The 7088-nt window shown below is 33.0% G+C and overlaps 1 long non-coding RNA gene across 1 annotated transcript; it reads right to left on the bottom strand.

Moving 5' to 3' along the window:
* Positions 1 to 1108: 1108 nt before the first annotated feature.
* Positions 1109 to 1923, bottom strand: LOC124895990. The gene is made up of 3 exons (XR_007052298.1): positions 1657 to 1923; positions 1498 to 1582; positions 1109 to 1417 (listed from the first exon to the last, which is right to left on the bottom strand). It is a non-coding gene; the product is annotated as an uncharacterized LOC124895990 (long non-coding RNA).
* Positions 1924 to 7088: the final 5165 nt, after the last annotated feature.

Below are 7088 nucleotides of genomic sequence, written 5' to 3'. Positions count from 1 at the left end.
TTTAACTAAGTTGAGGCCTAAAATTGTTGCAGGAGAAAGAGGTTTTCCTATTTGGATATTGGAAACTACTGGCAAGTTCACAGTTAAGTTAGCATGACATTATATTAGACAGAGTTAAGAAAAAAACAAATTATACAAAGAAATATAGGTTAAGGGATTACCATTCAAAATGGCATTTCTAATGTGGAGAATATGGAAAGGAAAGGTTCCAGTAGATGCTCTTGTGAGAAGATGGGGAGTAGAAGGGCCAACTAGATGTTGGTGTTACACTTATCCTGATGAAGAAACCATTACTTATGTGTTTTTGAGATCATCTTTAGCTAACCAGACTTGGTCCTACTTTGCTTCATGTGCAGGTATTCTAATTCAGGGATTAACATTCAGAGAAACTGTTCTTGCATGATGGAATGAGGAAGTCAAGAGGAGAGTCAAACTATATTTTCAGTCCCGTCCAAGCATAATCATTCGGGAAATATGGAAAAGAAGGAATAGTTTGAAGCATGATGGGAAGAACTTGTCTTTACATAAAGTACTATTCAATATTACCAGAAATGTGGGATTGTTACTCAAGGTAAGAAATCCAAGACAAGTTTTTCCCAGTAGCTGGCCAAATATACTGAATGAGCTAGAAGGGAGAAAAACAAAGATGACGTTTACTAAAGTGATGTGGAAGCTTCCAGAGAATGGGTGGGTTAAATACAATACAGATGGTGCATCTAGATGTAACCCTGGGATTAGCTCATGTGCCTTTTGTGCTAGGAATGAGAAGGGTGACCTAATTTATGCAGAAGGAGTTAAAATGGAAGATACCTCTAATGTTAAAGCTGAGGCTTACGCTATTCTACAAGCAGCAATTCATGCAGATCAAACACATAAAGAAAAAGTGATTATTCAAACTGATTCCCTACTGATGCAAAAAGTATTAATTAGAGAATGGAACTATCCTTGGAATGTAATAGATTATGTGGAGAAGATATGGAAAATAATGAATAGAAAGCAGGTACAGTATCAACACATTATGAGGGAGGGAAATCAGTTGGCTGATCATCTAACTAATTTAGCATTGACAAAGGGGATTTCACAATTTCAAATTTTCAGCAATTAGAGGTAAGTGGTAGAAAAATCCTTAACAGTGATAAGTGACAATGTCCATACATAAGAGTGCGAGCAACAAGAGAATAAATAGGCTGAGTAGGCCACATTGTCCAGAGTAGATCATACACAAGCATATATTTACAATGAGGAAACTAACAAAAAGAGAAAACAAGTTTCCTAGCCTAATCTATGTCAGCCATCAAAAAGGACTCGCAGCAAAAGGGAAGAGTCACGTGAGATAGTGGCAGAAACACCTGGATAGAGCACTACAGTCCAATTACTTATGGGTCTGAGCATTCCACTATCTCCATGCCTGTAGCAACTACAACGAAGATAAGCATAAGCAAAGAAAAGAAGTATGGAAGCTTAAAAGAATGAAGAAGGAGAGGCGAAGCAACTTACTTAGATCTGGAATTCCATCCAGGAACTTGAGACCCTCAACACATCACAAAAACAAGAGCATCGTCCCATCCACCGGAAAACACAACTGGAAGTAATAAAACAGTCTATTAATGGAGGAGAAGATCAAAATAAAAGCATACGAGAAAGGGAATCACTGACTTTTGGGAGTTGATATACAAAGTAGCAGCTTCAATCCATAGTACTCTATTCATAATCCACAACAAGTACATTAAGAACAAGTTGAACACAGTGAAGGCCAACATTTCTCAGCAGAGGAAATAGAACAAGTACATTAAGAACAAGTTGAACACAGTGAAGGCCAACATTTCTCAGCAGAAGAAATAGAGTTTTCGGCGGAGAAGATAGAAGAAGATATTAGAAAACCCTTGGATACTTTTATATGTAATAACAATTGGGATTAGGTCGGGTACATTTCAGATTGGGTTGGGCCCTATTCGGCTATTTTAGATAAGGATGGGTTGGTCCATCTAATGTAAAAACAAGTTGTGTTTTGGTCTTTATTAATAAAATTCTGAAACTAAACCAAAAAATAAATACTTTACTTTTTAAATTAAATATTATTAATTTTCTAATACAAAAATGACTAATAATAATTAATTAAGGATAATATAGTAAAATCACTGCCGAAGCTGCTGAAGCAGGCATGTCGTCCACAAGCTGCCTGCTTCAGGAGCTTATCCTCACTCATATATTACTAGTCAGCTTACGTCATGCTACGCACGATCCAATGTTGATCCTTTAAAATTCTACGTGATATAATTCTATCATTTAGATTGATGAAATTTGTATAAAAATATTTTCAGTTGTTCAAACTTTTATGACATTGATAGTCAATTATATTTTTAAAATTATTTAAGTTTTTAATTATCGTGATGTATAATATTTTTTCTTCTATTCTACTAATTGGAAGTGACATAGTAAAATTATTATAACAAATACTTGTGAATTTTTTTTAAGTGGTCCCATATAGGACGTCAAGTTAATTTAAAACATCAAAAAATAATTTATCATTTTATGTCTATTTTATATTTTTTATTAAATATTTTTTTAATACTTAAACAACTTATTTTAATAAATTATGAGTGATATCAAAAATCACGGTTGAAGCATCTAAACCAGTCATGTCATAAATGTTTATTTTAATTTTTTATTAAATATTTTTAATTTTTAATACATAAATGGCTTATAATAATTACTTAAGGATAATATATAAAGTCATGATTGAAGCAGCTGAAGCAGGTATGCTGACCATGAGCAGCCTGCTTCAGCTGCTTATTGTGACTTATTATATAGTAGAATTTTTGAAGTGGTCCCATATAAGACGTCAAATTAATTTAAAACATCAAGAAATAATTTATCATTTTATGTCTATTTTATTTTTTATTAAATATCATTATTTTTTTAATATTTAAATGAATTATAATAATTAATTATGAGTGATATAGTAAAATCACGTTTGAAGCAACTGATGCAGTCATGTCATAAATGTTTATTTTAATTTTTTATTAATATTTTTAATTTTTTAATAAGTAAATGACTTATAATAATTACTTAGGAATAATACAGTAAAATCACGATTGAAGCAACTGAAACATGTTGACTATGAGCCACTTGCTTCAGCTGCTTATTGTGACTTATTATATTTTTTAATACGTAAATAACTTGCATCCTGCTTCAGCTGCTTATTGTCACTTATTATATTTTTTAATACGTAAATAACTTATAATAATTACTTAGTAATAATATAGTAAAATCACGATTGAAGCAGTTGTCAGCTGCTTATTGTGACTTATTATATTTTTTAATACATAAATAAGTTATAATAATTACTTAGGAATAATATAGTAAAATCATGATTGAAGCAGTTGTCAGCTGCTTATTGTGACTTATTATATAGTAGATCTAGTAGATAATAAATATAGATTATCGACTATATACATACTAAACTAAACGAATAATGGGAGAAAGACAAGTTTGAAGATTTGGCACATAGCGAAACAATCAGACTCTATTGGCTGTGCGCGTCAATCGACTATCTAACATCATGACTCTATTGCCTGTGCGCGTCAATCGACTATCTAACATCATTTCTTGTTAGTATGAATGAAATATTTGTTATAAGATTGTTTGAAGTTGTTGGCATTGAGTCATATTTCCAAAATTGTAGGTACTATGACTGCAAGTCCTCAATATTAAACGAACCCTTGTTTCGTTTTGGACGAAGATATTCAAGGTGTCATTTTTCTTAGCCATTCTTATTGATACACACTTCAAGCTTTTTTCTCCCCAATTTATGTAGACCTAATATTTAGGAAGTAGCAGCCGATGCACATCTTGCCCCTTTGTACTTACAACAACAACAACAAATTCAGTATATTCCCATATTATGGGGTCTGGGGAGGGTAGAGTGTATGCAGTCCATACCACTATCTCTACAAAGGTAGAGAGGCTATTTCCGATAGACCCTCGGATCAAGATAAAATACAGTATACACAAGCATCAAGAGCATAAAACACGATAAAATAACATAGGTACGACATATACAAAAATATGTACATTGCCAAACAAAGGACACCAAAGTCCACCTAAATACTGATTACGACTCAACCATATCCTTATCCCTCTATCCTAATGTTTTTCCTACATATCTTCCTATATAGGGTCATGTCCTCAGTTAGCTGTAACTGCTCCATGTCACATTTAATCACTTCTCTCCAGTATTTCTTTAGCTTACCCCTACCCCGTTTAAAACCTTCCAAGGCCAATCTCTCACACCTACGAACTGGGGCATTCGTGCCTCTCCTCATCACATGACCAAACCATCTCAACCTCACTTCCCGCATTTTATCCTCTACTGACACTACTCTCACCTTCTCCCGAATAATTTTATTCCTAGCCCTGTCAGCCCTTGTGCATCCACACATCCAACGAAACATTCTCATTTCTGCCACCTTCAACTTTTGGAAATTGATTTTCAATTACATTTGGTTCTATACTTTATATTTTCATGATATTGAAAATCTAATTTCGAAGTTTTCCTAACCTATTACAAAATATTTTAACCATTTCTAGGATTTTCTTATACAAAAAAAGTTGAAGTTGCTGTTTTATTGTTAACTAGGGGTGCTTTATGGCTTATGCTCTGAAGTTATTTAGCTTGTTCTCAATTATCTTTGTACCTTTGTTGGTGTAAGTTGTAACCTAATGTCCATATCTTTATGGAATTGGAATTTACATGAACACAATAACAATTTTGATAAATAATTAAGCAAGATAATAATTGTATTTCTGTCTTAACCACAAGTTTATTTCCTGATTCCCAGGTTCAAGAACTTGCCCTATTCAATCCTATTTCAATCAAGAATTTATAAAGTATCCAATTTTTTGATAAAGATAAATAGTATCCAATTGTTGGCCAGATAATCAAATAGTTAAGCACAATAATTGAATTAATAACTCAATATGACAATTTCTTCATCAAATCAATATCCAGATATCAACATTTTTGAAATGACCATAACCATAAGAATAAATAGTATAGCTACTCATCGTCATAGGAGAAATCTCAATACAATCCCACAAATTCATAAAGAATATGAAAATTTGGGAAAAGAAAGAAAGGCTTCTTATGTAGCTGTAAAACCGAGATTTTTTTAAAAAACTAAAATGGCTGGATGCATGTAATTTATCGATAATATATAAATAGTGTATAACCATGTATATGTGATGTATAAATCTGTGTCAAGGATACATCCATATACACTGTTTATACAGTATTTATACATTGCAACAGTTCATCTTCTTCAACGAGCTGAATTTGTTTTCAATCCCGAGCAACTCAAATATCCACTAAATAACCTCAAATTCATATTTGAGCTCCTCTCATTGTTCAATTCTTCTAATATATTATTCACTCATAACAATTCATGTTTGCGGAAGGTCAAATTTAAATTTGAACTTGAAAGCTCTTCAATGACATATTGTTCCATTTTTCTTTATCATGCTCTCTCTTTCTTCTTCTTCCATGACTGCTTTTCTACTTCTCTTGTTTTTCCCTCCACATAGAGTGCATGTTGTGAAGAAATAGGTGAGAGATAGAAGTAGCAATGGTGATGAAAGAATTATCAGTGATGTGGAGCAAATGCGAGAATTAACTTTTCCCTCAACAAAGTGGGACGAATGACCATTCTGGGTAATGAATGATAATTGAGTCATTTTTCATAAGGAACTTTGAACCCACAGACATTTTGTCCAATTTTCCTAAGAAAGAACTCAAAATGAATTCTAAGCTCCACAATTTTCCCAATGTCTTTCTTTTGTTCATAGTGTCAATGGAACTCCAAATTTTTTGGGTTTGTTCCTTCTATACTTGGTACAAAACATGTTTGGACTAAAATAACCTTCAGAGGCAAATAGGCCATATATACCATTAGATTGCTGGTGGAGAGTCACGTGCTGCTTAACTCTGCTCCCCGCCATTAGCCACCAGGCGTGAAGCTAATTCTTAACCCATGTAGGTCTGTTAAAAATTGAATCGTAACCAATAAGCTAACATCAAAATTGGTTTATTAGCTTTTTTCTATCAGATAAATAGTGTTGGTGAATGAATTAGAATTTATAATTAAATGACTTATTGGTGCAGGGGCGGATTGCTCAATTCCTTATTGGATAAACCATTAATCCGTGAAGAATTATTGTACTTACACTTTTCTCCTAGGTATATAAAGTACTCTACATACTAATGCCCCTTTAATTCATTTAGTATTCTGCCGCTCCTTCTTGCTCTTTGTTTTGGTGGTTCTCAAGTTTCTTTGCTTGTCTTTTTCTCTCGATTTCACTGCATTTAACCTAGTGAAATCCTCTTTTTCCTAAGGAGCATAAATTTTATTTAAAAAAAGGTACCGTGGAGGTTAGTCAATACACCGATGGATAATTTCTAATTGGTTATTGAATTAACTGATACCTTATTGGTTGGCTAGTAGATTAGTACATTTAAAAGTTGATAACTGATAAGTCAATCAGGTAAACATAATTATCCACTCCATAAGCATCCTTATTCCCATGAACTTGTCTCTCAAGCTTCTCATTGCTGGGCCTGTGTTTATGTTGCTTTAAATTGCAAAGCCTCTTATTTTCTTGCACCCTTTGCCATAGCCTCACTTAGTGAGAGTATATTAAATCCCAAAATATTTCCCCTTTGACTTAATTTTCATCCCAGTTGCTCAAATTTAATAGGAGGATAGACTATATGCTATGCCTAGATTCTTTGTGAAACGGCTACACAAGTTAAGGAACAATTTTCTATAGGAAGAAAGAGCACAATGTTGCACCCTTGATGAATAGAACACAAGGATTAATTTGACAAAGGGCAAGCCAATTCTAGGAGGAAGTTTCCAAAAAGGCTCTTTTGAAACTATTTAGCCATTTAGACAAAACTTCTTAAAAATTTGGCTTAGACCCTATTTAATCCACATCATCACAAACTTTTTCAACTCAACAAATTCACCCACAAGTTTTGTAATACTACATTTTAACCTAATATTTCCAACTTAATAAATTCATCCACAAGT

This window comes from Capsicum annuum, chromosome 1 (assembly GCF_002878395.1).
Source record: "Capsicum annuum cultivar UCD-10X-F1 chromosome 1, UCD10Xv1.1, whole genome shotgun sequence".
In the NCBI taxonomy this organism is placed as follows: domain Eukaryota; kingdom Viridiplantae; phylum Streptophyta; class Magnoliopsida; order Solanales; family Solanaceae; genus Capsicum; species Capsicum annuum.
The sequence above is the reverse complement of the archived record's forward strand: the minus strand, read 5'-3'. Positions and strand labels throughout refer to the sequence as shown.